Source organism: Artemia franciscana, unplaced genomic scaffold (assembly GCF_032884065.1).
Source record: "Artemia franciscana unplaced genomic scaffold, ASM3288406v1 PGA_scaffold_64, whole genome shotgun sequence".
Classification (NCBI taxonomy): Eukaryota; Metazoa; Arthropoda; class Branchiopoda; order Anostraca; family Artemiidae; genus Artemia; species Artemia franciscana.
This window is the reverse complement of record NW_027062702.1, coordinates 264501-289668: the sequence shown is the minus strand read 5'-3', so window position 1 is coordinate 289668 and position 25168 is coordinate 264501. Positions and strand designations below refer to the sequence as shown.

General features: G+C 37.3%; 1 protein-coding gene across 5 annotated transcripts in view; it reads right to left on the bottom strand.

Annotated features, from left to right (window-relative positions):
• LOC136042099 (uncharacterized) overlaps nt 1-25168 on the bottom strand; it is a 118108-nt gene that overhangs the window by 56653 nt on the left and 36287 nt on the right. For all 5 annotated transcript variants that reach the window (XR_010621165.1, XR_010621166.1, XR_010621168.1 and 2 more), the window contains one exon: nt 18116-18264. The gene's annotated coding sequence lies outside the window, so the exon portion shown is untranslated. The remainder of the gene's footprint in view (nt 1-18115; nt 18265-25168) is intronic.

The window sequence follows — 25168 nt, the reverse complement described above, 5'->3', positions numbered from 1 at the left end:
ACCAAATAAAAAGTTAATTTCCATAAATTAAGTGAATATTAGTAACCACTACTTATTTTTATAATACAAAGATATATACAAAAAAAAATCCATGTGCGATATAACACTGTTATAACGTTCGACAATATCTCGTAATGTTTGTTACTCCTTGTTAAAGGGGGACTTTCATAAAAAAATAAGCAAAGAGAGACTTTAACTGTCAAACAACTCATCTGTACCAGCACATAACTATTTCCAGCGTTTCCGAATTCCTTCGGGTTACTTCAGTACCACCTTTTAAAACAATTTACCACAAGTGTGAACGGGTGTAAAGATAAGAGTATTCAAATTTTGTTTTGTCAAAAGGGTCTGTTTTGATAATGCAGCGTTTACACGGACAGGAATTCAGGTCTAGTAGAAAAAAATTCGGGTCTAGTTGAAAGGAATTCCGTATGTAAAGTGGCTAGGAAAAAAGTCTAGTGAGGAGAAAAGATCAACTTTGATTGCAAAAGAAGTGGATTGATTTTCTTTAGAAAACTATAGTATTATAAGTGAAGTTAGAGATCCAAGCATCATAATTCTTGTATTGAAATAATTATAGTTTGATTCCTTGGAATTGCTTGTATATTATGCCCATGCTAAATTTTGAATTAAAATATTTAAAAAACTCTTGAAAGCAAAATAATGCCTTGGCTGCTATAATATTATTTTTGGGATCCCAAAACGTTAGTGACGGATACCTATGACATCGCAAAAGTTGTCCGTCTGTCGGTCCGTTCGTCCGTCCGTCTATGAGCACGATAACTCTCGAAGGGAATGAGATATTCTGATGAAACTTGTTATGAGGATTCTTTGGGTTAAGAGTAAGGTCGAGTTCGTACATGGGCTTTGTAGCCCTACGTTTAGGGGTGGGGGAGGGGGTTAAAATTAAGGGACAAACAAAATATTTTGAAACAGCCAATGTGATAGTCGATTATGGGGTAAGAAGACACGCTGAACACGATGGTGAAAACCATTTTTTCGCCGGACAAGTAGTTCGCCCGGAATCCGGCCAAAACCGGAAAGTTTGTTAAAAGTAAAAGTTTTATTTGAAGTTGATTAGATGTTTGATTTAGGGGTAAGAAGACATGCCGAACACGATGGTGAAAACCATTGTTTTGCCGGACGTGTAGTTCGCCCGGAATCCGGCCAAAACCGGAAAGTTTGTTAAAACTATAAGTTTTATTCGAAGTTGATTAGATATTTGATTTAGGGGTAAGAAGACATGCTGAACACGATGGTTCAAACGATTTTCTCGCCGTAAAAGTAGTTCGCTCGGAATCCGGCCAGAATCGGAAAGTTTGTTAAAAGTATCAGTTTTATTTGAAGTTGATTAGATGTTCGATTTAGGGGTAAGAAGACACGTTGAACACGATGGTGAAAACCATTTTCTCGCTGGACAAGTAGTTCGCCCGGAATCCGGCCAAAACCGGAAAATTTGTTAAAAGCAGTTTACTTTCAAGTTGATTAGATGACAGATTTAAGGGTAAGAAGAGACGTTGAATCTGTATATTACAATCATTTTTTACCCGGACATATAGTTCGTCCGGAATCCGGCCAAAACCGGAAAATTTGTTAAAAGCAAAGTTTTATTTGAAGTTGATTAGATGTTCTTTATAGGGATAAGGAGATACGCTTAATTCGTTTCTGAATTTTCTTTTTTTTTTGCTGGACAAGTAGTTCGCTCGGAATTGGGCCGACACAGGAAATTTGGCAGAAGTAAAACAGGAAGTTTCGATCAGTATCGTAAAAATATGTATGGCTTATAGAGGTCTATCTGAACTTGGTTTTCTCAGATGATTAGCTAGGCGAAGACTGGACCTGACGAAGACAAGACCCAATTGTCTGGATCAAATATTAAATTTTTGGGATCCGATCGAAACCTTTGGTCTTGTTCTGTTGGTTAGTTAAATCTATGCTAGTAATTTTTTTCAAATTTTCTGTCTGGAGAATTTTTTTTCCCTTTATGTGTGAACATAATCCTGTCTCCCAAGACCGGATTCCTGTCAAGTTTTCCTCTGCGTGTAGACACTGCATAATCTGTTTTGCTGCTGCCGGGGTTGCTACACCGTCAGATCAGGTGAGCGAGCTCAAGTTCAAGCGTTAAAGCACATCTGAAAGCCTTCTTTCTAATTTCACATTTTTTTGGAAATCCGAAAACTCTCGCGACTCGAGCGCAATTTATTTTCTTTTGTCATGTACGATTCTGCCTATAAATGAACTTTGAGTGGCTTCAATCAACACATAATGTTTTTCGGTGCAACCTGCGCTCCAGGAAGTATGACACGAAAAGTCGTCATTTGCAACGACACATACATCACGTATCTAGGCAGCCGCTAGAAACCGGGGCAATCGTTAGATTACGGAAAAGGTTGATTTTGGAGTTTCACAAGACTTCGGTGGGAAAAGTTGGTGGTAAGAGTAGTTCCCACAGATTTGGATTTTATGATTTGAGTCTGATCCGGCCATAGTGGAGGGAGGGGGTGTCCCGTAATTTTTGTGGCACGCATAAGTGTCGAACGGCTTGACGGATTCGGATGAAATTTGCCAGATAGTAAGAATAGGTTCTCTAGATGTGCCATTTTGTGCCTTGGGTAGAAGAGAACAGTTCTCGTAGTTTGTTCTGATTCCGATCCGGCCAAAGTGAAGAAAAGATCGAACATGATTGTTCGCTCCTCACCGTTGCGTGCTGTGCAAGTGGCACATGAGCTCGCAGCTCTTGTTTCGTAACAGCCCATATTAACATTTCGGAAATTTTACAATTACCGCCGGGAAACTATATTGTATATCAAAACTATCGTTTTTCATTGCAGAGCCTGAATTCCACGTGCAAAAAAAATTTAGGTTTGTCCTAGAAATTGTTATTATAAAAATATACAATTTCTATGAAAAGTGAAAAAAAAATAACTTTCATGGCAAACTTGTTACAATATTATTGGCATAGTAACAAATGTAAAAGAGTCATTACATGCGAGGACACAAAAAATGAATCATTTCAATTTAATAACACGTGCAATGCATATAATCTTGTTTAGACTGTTATAAAAGAAAGAAGTTGGAAAACAGTAATGTCTAGAAAAACGTGCAAAAATTATTTAAAAGAGACTATGTTTTCTCAAAGTGTCTAAAGAGGCTAAGATTGAAGCTTCAAACGTACAGGAATTTGTAGAGACATAGGAGGAGGGTGGGGGTGTGCCGCATCCAAACCTCCCACTTATAAAGACTCATTTGTTACATTCAACTAGCAAATAAACTAGCAAGTAGTCAGGATAGATTTCCTTCATAAGGTAAACAACCTGGAATGTACACATTTTTATCAAAATATCTTCTTCTTCCACGTCCTTCTCCTGTTGCAATTTCTTAAAAAAAAAAAATTCCATAGCTTGCCTAAAACATTATCGTATATAGTAGTGAAGTTACTGCTACCTGGTGGTCATACGTTAGCAGATGTAACAAAATGAAAGGTGGTGACAGAGGTTTTTTGCGACGTTTTTGTTTCAGAAACATTAAATTCTAGCCAATCAGCACTCCTCCTCCATCTCTTTTCCATGCGATTTTCCGCAAAAATGTACCATGTGCTATATACAATATGATGTAGGCAACGATACCAAAACCGTACGATACCAGGCTGTATACCTTATGAACAAATTTAAATTGATTGCATACTAAAAAAAGTTATTTTTTTTTTGCAGGAAAAGGAGAGGAAAAAAATTAAACATGCGCAAAGTCAGAAGAAATACAGATCACGGCATGACATTTATATTTCTGATTTGAAAAGAAAAAGAAAAGAGTACGAAATTCCGGAAATACAGGAGAAACGAAGGTTGCGGTCTGCAGCTAGATTAGAATCTCTCCGTCGAAGAAAAAAAGAAATCTCCTTTTAGCCAAAAAACGCTTGGAACTACTAGCTGCAAAGGAAAGAAATCTTCTTTTAGCCAAAAAACGCCTGGAATCGCCAGCTGCAAAGGAAAGAAATCTTCTTTTAGCAAAAAAACGCCTGGAATCGCCAGCTGCAAAGGAAAGAAATCTTCTTTTAGCAAAAAAACGCCTGGAATCGGCAGCTGCAAAGGAAAGAAATCTTCTTTTCGCAAAAAAAACGCCTGGAATCGCCAGCTGCTAAGGAAAGAAATCTTGTTTTAACGCAAGAACGTCGAAGAATTCCAGTTGTGAAACAGAGAAATCTTAACCTATCGAAAAAACGATTGGAATCACCATCAGCGAAACAGAAAAATCTGGAAATTGCGAAAAAGAGATACTTTGTTGAAATAAAGCAAAACCAGTTAAGTTCTTCAGTTCAAAAACATGCAAATTCTTTTAAGGCTAAATGCAGAGAGTATCCAGAATACGTTTGTGCAGTATGTGGCAAATTGTGTTTCCGATATCAAGTAGTCCATTTGCAGAAAGATGACCTAAACTTACGTATTCGACTGAAAGTGGAGTCCTTTATTATAGAACGCTTCAAGAGGTACGGATTTTTCTGGAATTGTCACTCGTGTGCTCGGTCTCTGAAAAATGGTGAACTACCAGTAGTGTCGTTAGCGAATGGATTCATTTTACATGAAGTTCCTGAACCATTGTGTCAATTGAACGTTCTTGAAAGACATTTAGTAGCTAAAGCTATACCATTCCAGAAATTGGTGTGTTTACCTAAATCTCAGCAAAAAGGAATCCATGGAATTGTAGTATGTGTACCATCTGAGATTCGACATACGACTGATGTACTACCTCGAAGTAGTGACGATGGGACTTTGTTGAAAGTCAAGTTGATGCGGAAACTGGAATACAAAGGACATTATATGTATTCGACTGTTAGGCCAGAACTATTACTCACTGCACTGCAGTTTTTAAAACAAAAGAACTGTCGGTACAGAGATGTGTGTATAAACGAGAAGTGGGCTGATTCTTCGCTTACACTAAACGAAGAAAATATGCAAACAGAAACACTTGTTAGTGGTATCAAAACGTCACGGGAATTATGAAACAAGTCTGAAGAACAGTTAGATTGTGACGATGATAGTGATGATGAAATTTCAGCGAATGTGTCACAAGTCACAAGTTATCAACCTGACAATATAGCAGAGCTTCTTGCTGATGAAGTGCAAAACTCAGTTTTCAGAGTGGCTCCAGCGGAAAAACAGAAACCAGTTTCTCGTCTTGAGTACGAAGCAGATTGCTTTCCGTCGTTGTTTCCTCGTGGAAGGGGTACTTTTATTGATTTGAAAGACAAAAATCCTGATCTGACGCTTTCTATGTATGCAAAAGCCCGATTACAGTCTTACGAAAATAGATTTGCGATGAATTCGGAATACGTATTTTTTCTAAAAGTGAACTAGAAGAAGAGAAAATTAGATCCAGTATCTCTGTTGCTATTCGTAAAGGTAAAAGCAGTCAACATCTGTCTCCTTCAAACTTTCAAAACGTACACAGTGTCAAAGAAGTCATTAACACCGATACATGTTACCGAACTTTTAACACAGTACGAGGAAGTCCGTTTTACTGGTCCCGGTTCGGCAAAGACATATTAGCTATGGTTAAGCAAATTGGTCCTCCTACGTTTTTCTGTAGTTTCTCTGCTGCCGATAGAAGGTGGCCAGAATTTGCTAAGGCTATTCTTGTTCAACAAGGACGTGTTGACGATGCAGCGCTTGACGAATATATTGAAAATCTTTCCTGGACCGAATATTGTACAGTAATAAATCAGAATCCTGTTAGTGCTTTGGAAATGTTTAATCGAAGATTTGAACATTTTCAGAGAGAAGTAATTCTCTCAAACGTTGAATCTCTTGGAAAAATCAAGGCGTACGTATCCAGGATCGAATTTCAATCACGAGGATGGCCGCATCGACACTGCCTTTATTGGTCAGAACTCGGAAATTGTGAAACTTTGTCTACAGACGAAATGGAGAAAATTGCTGGTGCATATGTAACGTGCGAATTACCGTCAAACGATGATCCTCTTTATCAAACTGTGCTAGAAGTACAACGTCACAGTAAGGGTCATTCAAAAACGTGTAGAAAGACAGGGAAGACTTGCAGATTTGGTTTCCCGCACCCACCTTCGGAAAATGTGTTCATGACAGGAAACAAAATTTCGTGCAAACAAGTACCTCAAGAAACATTGAACAATTTGGGAAAAAAAGTGACAAACTTAAAAACAGCACTCGAAGATATAGATTCTGCTATATCAACTGAAGAACTTCTACAGAAATTTGATTTGACTCAGGAAGATCTTGAACTGTTTCTAAAATGCACAAGCAAGAAAGATCAAGTATTCTTGAAACGGTCTCCGCAGGAAATATGGATAAATAACTATAACAAAATTTTGCTGCCCCTTTGGAACGGAAACTGTGACGTACAGTTAGTCTTGTCAATTGAAAGCTTGATATACTATCTTATAGGCTACGTCAGCAAAGGAGAGCGCTCAGTTATGCGTATTGTCGAAGAAGCCAAAAAAGAAGCTAGACAAGGGAATGTTGAACCGATAGCAGAACTAAGAAAACTAGGAAATGCGTATTTGACGAACAGAGAAATCTCTGTCATGGAGGAATTACAAGGGCCTACGGTTTCCCCTTAACTGAGACTCCGACAACAGTAGTGTATCTACCAGTGGACCCTTTGGGTAATCGTATCACAAAGCCACTCAGTACGCTACAGAATTTGTCCGAAAATGATTCTATCTTCGCTTCGAATATAATCGATTATTACCTTTCGAGACCAGAAGATTTGCAAGATTACTGTCTAGCAGATTTCGCTTCCTGGTATTACAAAGTACCAGAATCTCGGAAGTCGGAAAAGGGTGTGATGTGATACTATTGAAAAACAATCTTGGTGCATTTAAAAAGCGTTCAAAAACTCAAGCTATTATTGAGTATCCAAATGTAAAACATTCTGAACCAGAAAGATATCTCGAATCGCTGCTACGTTTGTATTTACCACACGTTACTTACGAAATCAAACCATCTGCAGTTGAATCGTATGTCGAGTACGTACAGTCTGGAGAAATACTTGTCGGCGGGGAAAAGGAACTTGTATCTTCAGTTTGCCAAGAAAATAAAAAAAAATACGAATTCATCGAAGAAGACTTGTAAGAAATGTTTAATTTGTTCAACTTCGAAGCAGAATTAGAAGGATGGTCTTCGATAGCTCCAAATATACAGGTTGAAAGTGAAGTAGACGAAGAAGCTATTTCCATCACAGAGCTTGATATGGATCCAACAGCTGTTCTGAACGAAGTTCCAGAACCTCTTCCATCAAAAAGACCACACTCTTCACAAATCGTGACAGCAGAACACTTTAAGCCGAAACCTGTATCGCTAGAAAGTTATCGAAAACTGAATGAACAGCAGACTTGTGCTTTGAATTTTGTTATGGAATGGGCTATTTCCCAACATACTGCAACGCCACAACAACCTTTCTACGTATATATCGAAGGTGCAGCAGGTACAAGAAAATCTTTACTTATCAACTGTATAGCTGGAAAAGCAACAGACTTTCTTGCTTCCCTTCAAGAAGACATTTCAACACCATCTGTGCTCTTGACATCTTTCACTGGTACTGCTGCCTATAATATCAGAGGACAAACTCTTCATGCTGCATTCAGTCTTCCTACTTCGCTTCGATTACCGTATCAACCTATTCCAGAAAAAGCATTGAACACCTTGCGTAGTAGATTCAGGAACTTGAAAATACTTATCACTGATGAAATTTCAATGATAAGTAAAACGTTACTTCTGTATGTCCATGGTCGGTTAACGCAACTGTATCAGTCCAAGGCATTTCAACCTTTTGGTGGAATATCGGTCCTTGTAGTTGGAGATCTGTTCCAGTTACCCCCTGTTTTTGGCCCACCGTTATTTAAAATCGACCATGCAGCATTGCCAGCTGAACTTTTTACTTTCTTCCAAAAATACAGTCTCACTAAAATTGTTCGTCAAAAAGATGACCTACCATTTATTACTGTATTGAATGTTATACGGAAGTTGCGAAAAAACGAACGGTTACCGCAAACCTTAGAAGCTCTACTACGCTCTAGAATAATTTCGGAAACCCTTCCAGAACCAACTGAGGTTATTCACATTTTCGCAAACTTAAAAACTGTATACGATCATAACACAGCCATGTTAACTACGCTTGCAGGACCAGTGGTCAATCTTGAAGCCAAAGACACCCAAGTTCAACGAGGAAAAACATTTTTCTTGTCGAAACCACTGTCATCAGTCAAGTCAGCTTTGTTACCGTTGGTACAAGTTAAAATTGGAGCTAGAGTCATGCTAACATCGAATTTGGACGTTACAGATGGATTGGTGAATGGAGCATTGGGAACAGTGACCCAAATTAGGGTTGATGAAATCAGAAACACATCTGAAACGATTTTCATTCACTTTGATGAACCAGATACTGGGAGAAAGGCACGAAAAGATTCTCGACTCCATCACATTTCGAAAGACACACCGATCGTAGTGAAAAAGGAAGTAATTAAGCAAAAACCATTGACGGAAAGACTGCAGTTTCCCATCACTCTATGCTGGGCAGTTACCATTCACAAGGTTCAAGGTCAAACATTTGAAAGGGCTGTTGTGTCATTACATAATATGTTTAGACTGGGTATGGCTTATGTTGCATTAAGCAGAGTAAAAACCCTAAATGGTCTGTTTCTGAAAGATTTTGATGAAAGTGCAATGTATTCTGATACTGCTGTACAAGATACATTGGAGAACATGGCAACATTTCCGATGGGTCAGTTCAGTACACTATCGAATCTTGAAATCTCCGACAGCCAGTTTCTGCTGCTCCAGTTGAACATACAGTCGGTCAGCGCCCATTTTGAAGATCTCCAAAAGATCACTGGTTTTGACAAGTCGTCAATTATTTTGCTTCAGGAAACATTCGACACTCTGTCAGATCACATTTGGATGGAAAGTTATACAGTGTACAGAACCTCTAGTTCGTTTTCCAAAAATCGAGGTTTGTTGTCATGGTTCAAGAATTCTGATTTCGATGTACTTTTTACTGAAGACAGAACGACAATACAGTATGACTGTCATGTAGTGGTCTGTCAGTTTAAGAAAACTCTTAAAAAAAACATATTGATTGTTAACATGTACAAACCACCGAGTACATCGGAATCTGTTTTACAAAATGAAGTTGGACATATTGTGGACTTGAAAGAAAAACTTGATTGTAAAAAAGTCATCGTAGCAGGTGACTTTAACGTTGATGCAGCGAAAGGAAACATAGTTTCGGCTTTTCAGCAATTAGGGTATCAACAGTTGATCAAACAGTCAACCACAAAGAATGGAACAATCATCGACCATGTGTATACGGATAGCGATGTGTCTAAGTGTGGTGTTGCAGTCACATATTTTAGTTACCACAATTTAAGTTTTGCTGTATTTGATATTTGAACTTTTTCTTATTTTAGTTTCTTGGTTGTCATTATTCATGTAGTGCAAACTGTGGTTTAATTTGTATCGTATTATTCTGTTGTACAGGACAAATTCTAAAAGTTAAATTTGATTTCTAGTTTCAATTATTTAAAGAAATTCTGGTTTATCTTGAAATTGTAATTATCCATCCTATAAATATTCAGAATTGTCAACTGTGTTATTGTGTTATTCTCGTTTATTTCTGGACCAGCTAAACATTTTACCAAACTCTGTTTAGTAGGAGCTCGAAATAAAACCATATCAAAGATGCTTCAAGATAACAATCGAAGCCGCATTAGAAAAATGTCCTCTGAAGGACATAATGGAGACTGTTGCTCCGCAACTGTGTCCCGTAGGGCACAGTTGCACGTGTTGCTCCGCAACAGTGCCCTAAGGAACAGGGCACAGTTGCTGCAACACTTCCCGTTGCACAGGCAACGGAGGTCTAGTTATATGCTGAATATAGGTTCCATAAATTTGAGTATGCGTCACATAAATCTTATACTATCTCACTACTTCGTGACTCCAGCAAAGTTCATAATCGACATCACAAGCATACGTTAATTAAATGCTGAATATATGTTCCATAGCAAAATTGCAAAGTCGTGAGATCCTGGTTTACAGGGAGGTCAAACATCCCATAACTAGTGAATATATACAAAAAGACTGAAGAAATTTGGTAGTCAATTTCTAGACGGGTGGAAGTGAAAAGCTAGCCTGGGTAGGATTTTAAGACAGTATTGATTTTTACCTAATCCTGAGTTTATCCCTGTTTCAATATTCAATTTGTTGCATTACACCTGCTGTACAATTTGTATGTAAGCACTGAAATAAATTATTATATGTGATTTTATCATCTTTTTTTATGAATCCAGATGCCAGGCATAATTCCAGTGGTCTTTAGAAACACTTTATAGGGAATCTATGCAATAAAGCAAGACCCATCGACCCCTAAGATGATTATATTACTGAGAAGATTGGGCATTATCAACAGCATCCCTCTTTTTTAATCTCTCACTTGTTTAACCCCTGTAGGATCTTAATCTTTCACTCGTTTAACTCCCATAGCGTCATTTTAAGTTGAAACTCCCATATTGTTTTATTATCAACATACCCCCCTGTACCATTATTAACAATACCCCCCTCCCCCGTAACAGTAGTGTATCAAGTTCGTCCTTCCTTCAAAACAGTTTTAAAATTTATGATTACCCTAACTTCTTCAGGGCTGGCATAAGCGAAACGAATGGTCAAACTATTAAGGGGTATTAAAAATAGAAATTCGGTCGTTGTATCGCTCACCATAGCGTTTCAATGATACATGCACTCTATATGTTTATGTAATAAAGGCTGACTAAAGTGTTAGATTAGATAAAGCAAAAAACAAAAACAAAATATCATTCTAGTGTCTTTAAAAGTGTGTATTATTGTGTGTGTATTGTTTTTTATTTGTTAACTTGTGCAAGTATTAGTGCTGTGTTTGTCCTTTTGTTTCTAGTGTCATAAAAAAGGCTGAAATTCCACCTTATGATGAAAAAATAAAGTTTAAAGATAAAATACCATTATTGGCAAATATTAATGAATACGACGATGAATTTGACAAGCATCCAGCTTATGTCCTGAGGAGGGAGGTTTTGGAAACACTTTCTAGAACTGATTTTGGTACTGATGAACATAATAACGCTGTGGCTAAACGTGATAAATTGAATGAGGAAATTAAAGAAGCTAACAAAAAGACTTATGAAACTATGCATGCTCAGGGATATGACCCCGCAGTATTAGGGCCGAACAAATGGTGTTGGATTTAGCTGCTCAAATCACTCCTGTACAGAAAACGTCAACAGTACCAAAACTTGTTCCTTTAACTACTGGTAAACAAGGTAGAGCACCAACTTCAAAACCAATTCAAGTTAAATGGGGGGTTTCTAGATATGAACAAGATGTTGAAAATTTTAGGGAGAATGAAGGTATCGAAAAATACGATGGAATTCAAAAAGAAAAGAAGCAATCTGTTGATTTACCAGTGCGAGAATATGATGAGGACGTACCGGACCCCGAAGACGTTAAACAACTACTATATTTGTTCGATTTGTTCAATGGTCAAGACACTTATTCACACGAAAGGGTAACTATCGGGCCACAACGCAAGAAGGAATATTTAGTCATCCCACCTGATTACACTGTTGATTTACCAGTGCGAGAATATGATGAGGACGTACCGGACCCCGAAGACGTTAAACAACTACTATATTTGTTCGAGTTGTTCAATGGTCAAGACACTTATTCACACGAAAGGGTAACTATCGGGCCACTACGCAAGAAGGAATATTTAGTCATCCCACCTGATTACACTGTTCCAAGGATTGGTCCAGAACATGTTCTAACACAAAATGCTAGGGACCAACTAGAAATGCGTCACTTCTTCCAGATTGCTTACTTAAATTCTAAAGTATTTGCAGATGAACTAACAGATTCTAACAAAGACATTGCTGCGGGTTTTGTGTTCTTTTTTTTATTAAGGCAGAACAATGTTTCTGTCGCAGTCATAACAGAAACTTGGAACCTGACTGAAGTGACAGGAAGGCTCACCGGTTATGCCCTATACCTCAGAACAAGACAAGCTCTTGGTGACCAGAGACTAGGCGGTGGAGTATTCCTTTACGTACGTGAAGATATCCCAATGAAGGAGCTACGTGAACTTGAAAGCACTGAACATGAGGCTGTGTGGGTTTGGTGCAAACCATCGGCCATGCCGCGTGCTTACTCATGCATTATCTTTGCTTCAATCTACTACCCTAAAAGTGCTAAAAATCGCCGTGATCTTGTCACATACCTCCAAAAGACTGTCGACCACCTTCGTGCTTTCTATGGAAATCCTGCTATTGTTCTGGCTGGGGACTTTAACCAAACCAAGAAAAGCTGGCTAGCATTATGCCTTTCCCTCAAGCAGGTTGTAAATTTTCCAACACATGAATCTGGCAGCATACTTGATTTAATCCTGACCAACTGTGAGACATAATACCAAACCCCTGAATCGCTTGGGCCGCTTGCCTGTTCTGATCATAACGTTGTGCTCTGGTCAGCTGCCTCTTCAATACCCAAGCCTAAAATTAAGCGTGCCAAGTATCGTCCGCTTACTGATTCACCAATTTGCACCTATGGTCGATGGATAGCTACTTACCCTTTTCCAGAAGTGTATGGAGACAAAAGCCTCGATAAAAAATGCCAACTGTTCAACGAAGTTCTCCATGCCAAATACCTCGAGTTTTTTCCTGAAAAGACTTTCACTAGATGTGAAAGTGATAAACCCTGGATAGCCCCCCAAATCAAGAAACTAATCCGAAAAAAGTGCAAGCTTTTCCAAGAAGGAGATTTGCAAAATGCGAAAAAATTGCAAAATCACATTACCTCTCTCACGAGAAGTGCGAAGAAAGATTACGGGCGTGAGAAATTTTCGGAGAGTCTTAGGCACACTAATCCCAGGAAATGGCACAGAGCGGTCAAGCAAATCACTGGCAAGTCCATTCATAACAGCATAAAAATAAGCCACCCTGACGGAACTTACACAACTTCTGATGAGGTAAATCAATATTTCACCCACATCTGGACCTCATTTCCTTCTCCCACACAAGCCCAGAAGTCTGAAATACTTGACTCCTGTGCAGATGAAGGTGAAGTTGTTATCGATGGGATGACAACCTATAAGACACTGGTGAAGGTGAAAGTAAACTGTTCAGCTTATCCAGACGAACTTCCACCCAAACTGATTCGAGAATACGCCCCTTTCATTGCGAAACCACTCTCAGTGCTGATAAACCTTTGCTTTCGTATAGGGATCTTTCCAGCTGTTTGGAAGAAAGCTTACGTTAGAATAATTCCGAAGGTTACCAACCCTAAGAGCTGTGACGAACTTAGACCTATTTCGCAAACACCATGCCTGGCGAAAGTGGCCGAGACCTTTATCATGAGGGTCTTACTTGATCAAATCTAGGGATCTATCGACCAGAGACAATACGGCGGACTGAAAGACTGTAATTCCTCAGTGTACCTAGTGAGGATGTACGATAGTCTCCTTAAGTGGGTCGAAAAAGGTCACAGTTTTGTAGACCATGGTGCCATAGATTTCCGAAAGGCATTTGATCTAATCAATCATATTGTAGCTGCCCTTAATCTCAAGCTAATGGGGGCTAAGAAAAAGACTCTTACGCTCGTGTTGGACTTTCTCAGTCAGAGGATGCATGTGTTTGCTCTCTACGAAGGTGACACTAATTCCGAATGGTCCTCATCCACCTGTGGAGCCCCTCAGGGCACTAAGCTTGGAGCTATTGTATTCTTGTCTGTAATTAACTTCCTCATAGCTGACTATGACGACCGCTACAAGTTCGTGGATGACCTGTCATTTATCCTGAAATATTTAGTACAAAACGGAGTTGTGACGCCACAGTTCAGTTCAAATTTTTTCAGTGTTTTCACAAAAGAGCGCGCGGAGCTAAATCTTGAGATTAATGTGAACAAGTCGAAGATAGTGCGCTTTAACCCACTAAAAAGTGATATTATGGAGCCAAATGTTCCATTCCCTCTAGCAAACAGTTTCAAGATCCTTGTAGTTACTTTTTCCAATGACTTCAGCTTTGCCACACATATTGAAAACGTGGTTAAAAGTGCAAACACAGAGAGTATTAAGTATGCATGCATAGCGTATGTCCGCCCCATTCTGGAATATGCGTGTCCTGTTTGGGTGCCTTCAGCACTGAGAACAGTGTATCTTTGTCAGGAGCTTGAATCGGTCCAGAAGCGAGCGGTATCGATCATCTTGGGCCGCCGTGACATCCCCTATGAAAAGGCTCTGGAAGTGCTAGGACTGCCGTCACTCTAAAACCGGTACGAAACTCTGATAATGAGTTTCGGAAAGTACTTACTTTCTAAATCTCAGCACTGTGACATTCTACCTGATCAACCTCTACCATCAAGAACGAGAAAGCAAGATAAGTTAGTTCCCGTTAAAGCAAGAACAAACCGATATGGTGATTCTTTCGTCCCGGTTTTCGTCAAAATGTATAATAAGAGTTAATATTTATAGTTTTATTTATATTTACAAGTGTAGCTTGATTTTGTATATGTTGTAAAAAAAACACAAATCAGCGACAGCTGTCAAGTTTTTGCTATTAAACCTGTCTACTACTACTACTACTACTTACTAATAACATAAATACTAGTTAAACTTAGTTAAGCCAAACTTAATAAGTGAAAGCAGTTATGCTGTTATAATAAGAGTGAAGAAAAAACTTCTGTTTCAAAATGACAGTCAAACGTAGACACAAAAATTGAAGAACTGTGTTTTTCCTTATCCAACACAACCTCTATGATACTTTTACAACCTAATAAATTTATGAATATGTTTTTATCACAGCCTACTTTATTTAATTTTTATTTATAGCCAAAATTTTGGCTAGAGAGTAAACCAGAAGTAATCCAAGAAGATTTTAGCCAGAAATAAGAGCGCATCTTTGTCATGTGGAAATTCGAAGTAGGAATAATCAACCCGTGAGATTAGAAAGGTTGAGCTTTTGGCTTTTTGACATTCAGTAAAAAAAATCTATATGTTTTAATCAAAAACTGTGTTATCTTTTTTTATTTGTTAGTGGTAACTAGTTTTCATTTAAATCGATTACCATTTTTTGATGCACAAGCTTCTTGTTATCAGCGTAACAATTCTGTTATCAATAATAGAATAAAGGTCGGCTAAATACCAGTCTAAGAATAAGAGATGAGATATGATTCTCGGAATAAAGTATTACCGAAAACTCAAAAACAAAAATTGCAACGAAAAATACATACCACACATCCAACAGTTGCAAAAAAAAAATCAGCCAAAATTCAGGTGATCCAAGGACATTGGAACTATATGGCTCATGTTCCTTCTTGTTTCGGTTTTTTTTTTTTTGTGAAGGAATGAGGGAAGGTTAAATGTCTGCTTAAAAATAAGAGATGAGAAATAACACTCAGAAGAAAGTATTAACAAAAGCTTGAGCTCAAAAAATTACAGTAAAATACATCAACCAAAGCTGCAATAAACAATATTTGTTTTCTAGACTGATCCAGTGGTCAGTCTAGAAAAGGTCTTTTAGGAAAAATACGAAAATGAGCATTCTTAAATATTTTTTTGTTTTGTTTATTGTTTCTAGGTCTTTGTTTCTGGCAACTGTGGGTGCAATGGTTGAATTAATTGTAAGGAGCTACCACAGAAATACAGCTAGAAAGAGGAATAGATAAAACACTAGAATGGTATGCAGACGACAAATGTAAAAAAAACGCATTCGGCATATTGCATTACAACACAATGAATTAACTGAGAAACAAAGTCCTTCTAAATATCAAATTTCACTAAGATCTGATCACCCGTTCGCAAGTTAAAAAAACCTAATTATTTCTAATTTTTCCGAATTAACCGTCTTTACACCAGCCTCTCCCCCCCCCCCAGATGGTCGAATCGGGGAGGTGACTTTTTCAAATTTAATCTGGTCTGGCCCCTGATACGCCGACCAACTTTCAGCGATTGCTATACTGATCATGTATCTAGGTTCTCATTTTCTTCAAGTAAAAATCGGAGTGGGCCAGGATTGGAACCTGAGACCTCTCGCACCCTAAACATGAGTCATGCTACCAGCAAGCCGCACGTATGAACAATAATCATTTCTCTTATCGACAAATAAAACTTTTCTCAACTATTTGGTTCACTCCCCCCCCCCTCCCCAGATGGTCAAATCGAGGAAGCGACTATTTTAAATTTAATCTGGTCCGGTCCCTGATACGCCTGCTAACTTTAGCGATCGCTAAATTCATCATGTATCTAGTTCCATATCTCCTTCAAGTAAAAATTGGGGTAGGCCTGCATTCGAACCTAAGACCTCTCGCACCCTAAACAAGAATCACGCCACTAGACCAGCAAGCCAAACTTAAGACCAACAATCCTTTGTTTAATCGGAAAACAAAATTCTTCTCAACTATCTGGTTCGCCTGATCCACGCCCCAGATGGTCGAATTGGGGAAGCGACTATTTCTAATTCAATTTGGTCTGGTGTCTGATACACCTACCAACTGTCATCGTCCTAGATTATCTGGAGGAGCCCAAGCTAGCAAAACTGGGACCGACTAACAAACAGAGACAGACTGATGGACAGAAATTGCGAACGCTATATGTCACTTGCTAAATACTAAGTGCCATAAAAACTGTATATTCAAAATAACAATATTACTCATAAAGCTAAATACCCTATTTCCTTTCTAAAACTCCTGAATAAGGATTCTCCTTCTGATTCGTCAAAAATTTGTATATATTAAGGATGTATATTTATGAGAAAACTAAATAATGAGTCGAATGTAAGAAAGTAAAAGAAGGAATTCCATAAAATAATTAATTGTTTGTTTGTAAGGAATTCATTCGACTGAGGAAAGAATTTTTTAGGTGTGGTATATAAGGAAGGAATGGATGGAAATTATATTAAATGATAAGTTATATGGGGCTTAAGAAGTTGGAAGAGCACTTAACTTCAAGATACGAAAAAAAGTGTCCCTTGTGTCCGGGAAAAATTGTAGAAGAAAATTCCTCTTTTTTACGCTTGTATTGACCTTCAGTTCACAGTCTTTTCATTTTCATATAAGAAATTATTTGGTCCATATAATATGGCTCAAAATATAAATAGGGGTTTTATAAATTTTTATTGATTGTTTTTATAAAATGACGGTGCATTCCTTTGTCAGTTTTACATATAGAAGTGTTTTTAAGCCTCTTATATGTTGTTCTGCTTTTGGTTTTACTTCATAATAGAAATGCAACCCATGCAAGCTTGTGAGTTATATCTAAAGTACAATTTATCTTAACGTTTGCAATTACTTAAATCTTCTCTTTAGTCAAAGAAGAAATTTTTAATATTTGAAAATTTGAAGCGTAAGCAAAGTTAAATTATTCTGGTCTAACTGATCAACCATCTATAAATAGGCAAACAAGCAATCAAATTTTAAAATTGTCACTAATGTAACAAGCTTAGCTTATGCCTCCTTTAGATCCCCCCTTTTTATATCCCCTTTAGGTTCCCTTCATAAAAATTCTATCAGCCTTTAAATTTCTATCAACAAAACAAAATTTATTTTATTATTAAATATATCATTTTCCTGACTGAAAGACAAAGGACGAGCTCACATAAACAATTTAGCAAGTAATTGTAAAATCCCAAGAACTATTATACTAGTTGTTTTACATTTAGTTTTAATGGGCGGCTTTTGAGATTTCTATTCGTTAAACAGAGGGGTCTTGAAATCAAATAGTCTGAATTAACTCAAGGATAAACGGCAAATTCACCCTTTACCGTTATTAGGATTTAACTCAAGAATAGATTGTGCAAATTTGTCCTCAGTGTTTAAGTAAGAAAAATTTTCTAAGAACAAAATTCTAAGTAAGAAATATTTGTTAAATATCCGTGACACCAAAATTGATAGCCTCTACCTAATCTCTAGTATAACTCCAAAAGTAAAAAAAAATCTTTAGAGGGAGAATATCACAGAACGATGCTAACAGCAGCAAATAATATGCTAAAATAGCTAAAATAAAATAAAATATTCCTCAACTGTTATCAGACAAATACTGCAAATTTGTTTTCCAGATTAATGTCTACTACCTTATATCAGCCATTGGTATCACATTGGGTGTCGCTGAGTCTCTTCTTCTCTCTTAAATATCATGAAACTACCATTTCCAGCTTCTATTGACATTGTTATTCTATTTTTTAAGTTGTCCCTCTTTTATATCACGGTGAGAATTCTGCACCTGAAAAGGTATGTAATATATGTGAATAAACAGACACATTTTACTGCCGGGCTTGCCTCATATACCTTGCTTTGGTACGGCGATCAACGAATATTTTTTTTTTTTTTTTTTTTTTTTTTTTTACAGATGAAACACAATTGATGAAACCAAATGTTGAGCAGGAGACGTAAGATGGCACGTACGCAGGGTGTGGGATCCAGCCCCCCCCGAAAAAAAAAATCCCACGATTTGATTTTATTTTCACATAGTCTTCTTATACCTCTCACAGTATAAGGAATTTGAAAGATTTGTGTACCCCAAAACACATTCCTGCGTACGCACCTGGACAGGGGAATTCAATCACACCATCCCTTTACCGCAAAAAAAGTAGTTTTTTATTGTTCGACTATAGACCAGTGTCTATAGTGTTTCGCATTGTTTTGCAACAAAAGACTCGAAACAAAACTTGAAAAACATCTAATGGAGAAGACAAACAAAAATAAAGTACTAAAAACGAAACAAAAATAAAAAATAGACGAAAATAACCACAGGGTATCCAGTTACTTTAAAAATGTAGAGTACAGAAAGTAAACAAGAAGACATAACTCAATGCTTTATATACATGGTATTGAGAGGATTATTCAGGCATATAAATAAATAGTAGCCTAATTAATGATGAAATAAAATTTCTAGCAACTTCAGAAACAGGGACTGGAAAATGGTGCTAGCGTCAAATAATATCACTAATTCCATCTAGCGTTCGACCGATCTTGCCGATATTGTTTTCTGTCATTAACTTGTTTTCTGTCAATTTGTTAGTTTCAGAAACTGAGACCCAGTGCTTATTACTATGCTAATATTGCCTTACAATTACACCAAAGGAACTGAAGAAACGTCAAATACCAGATCAGGCGTTGGTCACTTTTTCTTCGGTAGCTACAAAGATCTCATCGAGATTTTCTCAATTTAGAATTACTCAAGCATTACAACTTATAGCATAGGAAAGAAAAAAAAAAGTTAGTCCCTAACTATTTGCAAAATGAATATACAGATATATCTTGCTGAAAACAAATATCCAGCAGATTGGTGTTTGCTTTTAGACGGAGGACTCTTAAAAACACGCGTTAGAAGACCAAACTTCGTGATAAACTAGCACTTTACTGAACACTAAGGTTTATTAGAGAATGGAGACCTAAAAATGTTTATTAGAGAATTCCATGGCGGGTAAAAGACTATGCTGAGCTTTACAAACTTTATTTCTATTGGCTAACTAAGGAATAATCTGCTCCTAATAATGTTTTGTGTTTTCAGTCAAGAGCTATATTTTCATAATTCTAGAGCCATGGGAAAACAACAACAGCCAGTGTATTTGGAGGAGCTTTTTAAAAATATGATGCATAAACTAGGAAAACGAAACTTCAGTAGGTCAAAACTTTCAACTTCTCTCTTTACTTTAACCGAAAAAAAAATTATTTAATTTTTGGTAGAAGAACATACATCTTTAACACCAATTAATTAAAAATACATTAATTATTGAGACGGCAGTTCGTTAAGGGAAAACCAAAGAGGTTCGGCCTGGCTAACGAAGAATTGATTTTTGTTTTGGGATGAATCTAATTAACTTACTTTCGAAAAATCCAATATAATCAAATCAGCAAACAAATATACCAGTTCCCACGATTTTATGATTATAACTATTATATACAAAACAAGGTTGTTCTATTTATGAATGGCAAGGCTGAGACTGGACCAGAAAAACGTGTTCAAAAAGCCAAGTTGAAACAAAATTATCTTTCTCCACGAAAAAATGAAAATTAAATTCGTGCATCCTGATACAGTACTGAATATTTTGAAGATACATTACTATCAGTATTTGGGCTCTTTAAAAACATCACGTGAGCAATAGACAAGAGCATGGTAAATATCCGGCATACATTTTTTCTCCTTGGTATTTTTCAGCGTTGCCAGTCAACTTATTTAGTTTTATGCAAAGTCTGATGGTTTAATCTAAGTTAGCTTTTTAACCCATTTCTAAGATTTATAACTTAATTTAACCTAACCTAACATTTAATATAAAAGCTTGCATAAGACTGAAAATACTGATTCGCAAAGCTAATTGAATCCAAGCAGGAAAAAGAAATTTCGGACAGTCACCGGTGAACGACGACGTTAACCAGATTTTGGAAATTCACAGTAACAGCTTTACTAATATAACTATCCTTTCTTCTGAGAAGGAAGATCAAAGTTCGAGTCACTCTGTAAATACAAACAAAAGGAGACTGTTAGGTGTGACAACTTTTTGGATCACTACTTTTTGTGGATTCTGTACAACTAATAGAACTCACTGTGGCACTAAGCTGCCTTACTAAGCACTTTCTAAGACCAAACTATTCTTCTCTCATACACTTGTCTATAGCACCTCTCAGTGTAAAGATCATCGTGTTATTAAGTAATTTACTGTCTACAAAGACCAGGCTAATGCCTAGATAAATACCACAGTCACTCACTTAACACCTGTCTTATATAGTGGTTTAATTAAGCTTTTTTTTTCTTAAATCGCAAGGTACTTCCCCTTTTCCGTAAATCATATTTACAATTTTCAGGAGGTTATTTCTAACCTCAGGGGCACCCTGATTAAGAAACTCATCTTGTATTGTCTAATCATGCACCGGCTGACATGATTTCCCCTTTCTTCCTGTGATTTTCGCATTAGAAATTGAAAAAAGAATGGGGAAGCTAAGAAAAGCAAGTGCCTGTCCTTTAGATATCCCATTTCCCCTTATTAAAATACTGGTTTTAAAGGTGTTCCTCTGATCTCGTTTATTCTCCTAACTATACAGAGAATTTTTTGTTGATTGGCAGAGAAAAAATCCTTCCTTCTTTTAAAGACCTGGGAGCATTCAGAAGTCTCAGTTCCACATTTACCTTAATTCTATTGCTTATCTTGTCAACTTAACTGATAAAATTCCTCAAAAGCCTAACGCCTAACTTAGATATCCATTTAAGAGCCAAAAATAACATTTTACTTGGTTAATCACAATGTATTAGTTCGAAATTTTCACTGAATTCAATATTGACCTTTTCCTAGTGAAAGTGGTTGATCTTTTATATCAAATAAATCACAAGTAGTCATATATCATATTCATTGTTTCACCCTCCCTGTTCCCAATGGAGTAACCCAACGTACTCTCCATGTTCGACACCACAGTCTTGCTAAGGAGATTTCCCATAAATTGAAATTTAATGACGAGCTTATGGTTGTTGAAACCTTCTATAAAAATGAATGAGTGTCCTTATTAATATTAAACGAGATGCCTTCCTCAATAATGCCAATGTGTTTCCTTAACCCTAGACGGGTAAGAATTCGTAAATTTTACGACACCAAAACACGTTTTGCAAGTTACCATGGAAACGGAAGCTTTGCACGAACCCACGTCCCATATATACTAATACTATAGTTAGTCAATTCTTGTGCTGTCATTGGGTATTTATTATCTGAACTGGTTGGGGAGATATTAAGGATTAGTGGTAAAATTTACAAAAGCTTTACTATCTAAGTAACTTTCTCACCTGTTCGTGAAAACTGATGTCTATATTAAAACTGCGTCATTACAAAGCTTTTTTAAACAATGGGGTCTGATCAGTTTTCAAACGTTTTTGCAAGCTTCATAGCAAATTTCTTCTGATACAGCATATGAAAATGCTGAATTTAACTTGACAATTTTCTGGTTTAACATAATTAACATAATAACGGCAAAAAAGAGCCAAGAGCTCATATGGCACTTGTGTAGAGGTCGAAAGAGGCAAGAGCTGAGAGCTTCTCCCCACCAAGTCTCATTACGATATCTCCAAATCGGGGAAGCGACTACTTCTAATTGTGTTGCGAGGGCAACACTTTGGTTTTGTCCAGGTTTTTTTTTTTCTATGCCACCGATCTCAGCTTATTCCTAGAAACTGGTAAGGACTTAACCTGTGCGGTATTTATGGAAAGTGTGGACCTCAGGCCAGATTGATGAATATGACATTACATTTTGAAAAGCTCCGTAGAACTGTTGCCTGGGGCCAAAAAGGATGGTTTTTGCTTATCCACGAGCCAGAGCCTATGGTGTTCGAAGTGAAGTGGAGTTATATAGCCTATTTCAGAGAGGAGTATCTGAAATTGTGCAGCCAAGCTTTTGTTTCATCAAACCATGTTTCTGCTTTCGAGTGGAAAGCTCCGTTCGAGCAGGCAAGCAGGCAGGCTCCACTGTCAAATTGATGATGGACTAAAATCTATAAGTGTTAAGTATATGCGGCAGTTACCCGGTCCCACAGCCAATATATCTTTTTTGAGTGACAAATAGAAAAACTTAAATAAGCAAAAATGTGGCATTTTCCCACGCGTCCGACAGTGCTGCCATCTATTGTTTCTACCCATTTCTATTCGTGATTTCAGCTGAGTTTATCATTCGGTATTTTGGACTTGGGATTGCGGCAGAGAAATGGTATTAGATGTGCCTAATAAACTTTAAAAGTTCTCTTATTGCTAAGGAAATTGAAGCTTATCCTTTGCTCCTTTTTAAGTGGTGACGTTAGAAAGTTGGTCTATGAAAAAACAAAATTTTGAACTAAGACAGATAGGATTTTTTTTTTTTTACGGTAATCGATAGCTCTTGATGAGCTGATCAAAGTATAAGACATCTGTTTTTTGGTACAAAAATTTCTTCATGAGGTATACCAGTTTGAAAGTTTCAAGGGGTTGACAACTTCAGTAGTAAGGTACACACGAAAACGAAATCTAGGCCGATAAAAATTTTGAGACATATAGAGGACTTGTAAGCAACAGTCGGTTGTTAGGTAATAATCATCTTCGGCAATGAGGGGTTGCCACTTTTGCTAGTTGGTGTACCCATTATTTGTTTCCGGTGCATTTGATGGTTAAACCAATTTGGTTCCAGTGGTAAGACAAGTAGGGAACTTGTAAGTAATAATCAGCTGTTGGCCTACAATCATCTTCAGCGATGAAGGGTTTGCACCTTTTGCTAGTTGGTGTACCCATTTATTTGTTTCCAGTGAATTTAATGCCCATCACGGGAGAGGGACTTGTAAGTAAGAATCCGTTCACTTTGGGCTAGAAATTTGTGCAAATTGTATTCAATCTCTTTAAATCTGACAGAATTAAGTGTTTACGCAATGGGTAAAAACGATAACGTAAAACAATGAGGTAGTTTCGTAATAATTAGTGTCACCTATGGTATTTTAATCCTGAAAAGTTACAGATAGCTTTATAATACCAACTAGACTATATAAGATATTGTTCCAAGTTTTCATCCGTCACGATGTCTACGATTGAAAAGGACAAAGTTAAACTGGCTGAAAAGTCAATTTAGTCGCTTCTTCCGATATTGTTTTGTAGTTGTTTTTTCAACGCTGAGGAATAGCCTTCAGTCATGTGGTAACTGATTGCTTTCTTGTTTGAACATACCGTTTTAAAAACTTCGATAGGCTGACAACTTTATAATTTAACCGATAGTGAAGAAACAAGCACAAACAAGAATGTAAAACAATGAGATAGTTTCGTAACAATTAATAGAATGTCATCTACGGTATTTTGACCCTGAAAATTTAGGGATAGCTTTATAATACCAACTAGATTATATAAGATATTGTTCCGAGTTTTCATCTGTCACGATGTCTACGATTGAAAAGGTTAAGTTCAACTGGCTGCAAAGTCACTTTAGCAAAGTCAATAGCCCTTGATCATGTGATTACTGATCGATAGCGTAGAAACAAAACCAAAGTGTTGCTGTCGCAGCACTTTAGTCGGTGAAACCGGACTAAGGTTGCCGCAACACTTCACGTTGCCCTGGCAACTTAGGTCTAGGTTAGTCTGGTCAGGTCCCTATACACCTGCCAGCTTTCAGCGATCGATGTATTGATCATCCATCTAGTTTTGAATCTCCTTCATTTAAAAATTAGGGTGTTCATGGATTCAAACCTAAGACCTCTCGCACCTTAAGATAGAATCATACCCCTAGACCACACGCCATACTTAAGAAGAACAATTATTTGTTTTATCGGCAAATACAATTCTTCTCAATTCTATCTTGTTCGCTTGCAACCCCCAGATGATCGAATCGGGGAAGAAAATATTTCTAATTTAATCTAGTCTGGTCCCTGATACGCCTGCCAACTTTCATCGTCCTAACTTATCTGGAACTGTCCAAACTATTAAATCCCCCCAACCCCCCCTAAGAGAGTGAATCCAGTCCGGTTATTTCAATAGCACATCTAGGACATGTGCTGATTCTTCCCATCAAATTTTATCCCGATCTCACCACTCTAAGCGTGTTCCAAGATTTCCTGTTTCCCCCTCCAAATACCCCCAATGTCACCAGATCCACTCCAGATTTTAAATAAGAAATCTGAGACACAAGGTCCTACTAAATATTAAATTTCATTAAGATCTGATCACCCGTTCGTGAGTTAGAAATATCTCATTTTTTCTAATTTTTCCGAATTACCCCTTCCCCCCCAACTCCCCCTAAGAGAGCCAATCCATTCTGGTTATATTTATCACCTATCTAGGACTTGTGTTTATTCTTCTCACCAAGTATTATCACGATCTATCTACCCTAGGCGTTTTCCAAGATTTCCGGTTTCTTCTTCCAACTCCCTCCAATGTCATCGAACCGGGTCAGGATTTAAAATAAGAGCTCTGAAACACGAGGTCTTTCTAAATATCAAATTGCATTAGGATCCAATCACTCGTTCGTAAGTTAAAAATACCTCATTTTCCCCAATTTTTCCGAATTAACGAATTAGATACCAACTCCCCCCCACCCAAACTCCTCCAAAGAAAGCTGATCCTGTCTTATTATGTTAATCACAAATCTAGGACTTGTGGTTATTCTTCCCATGAAGTTTCATCCCGATCTCTCAACTA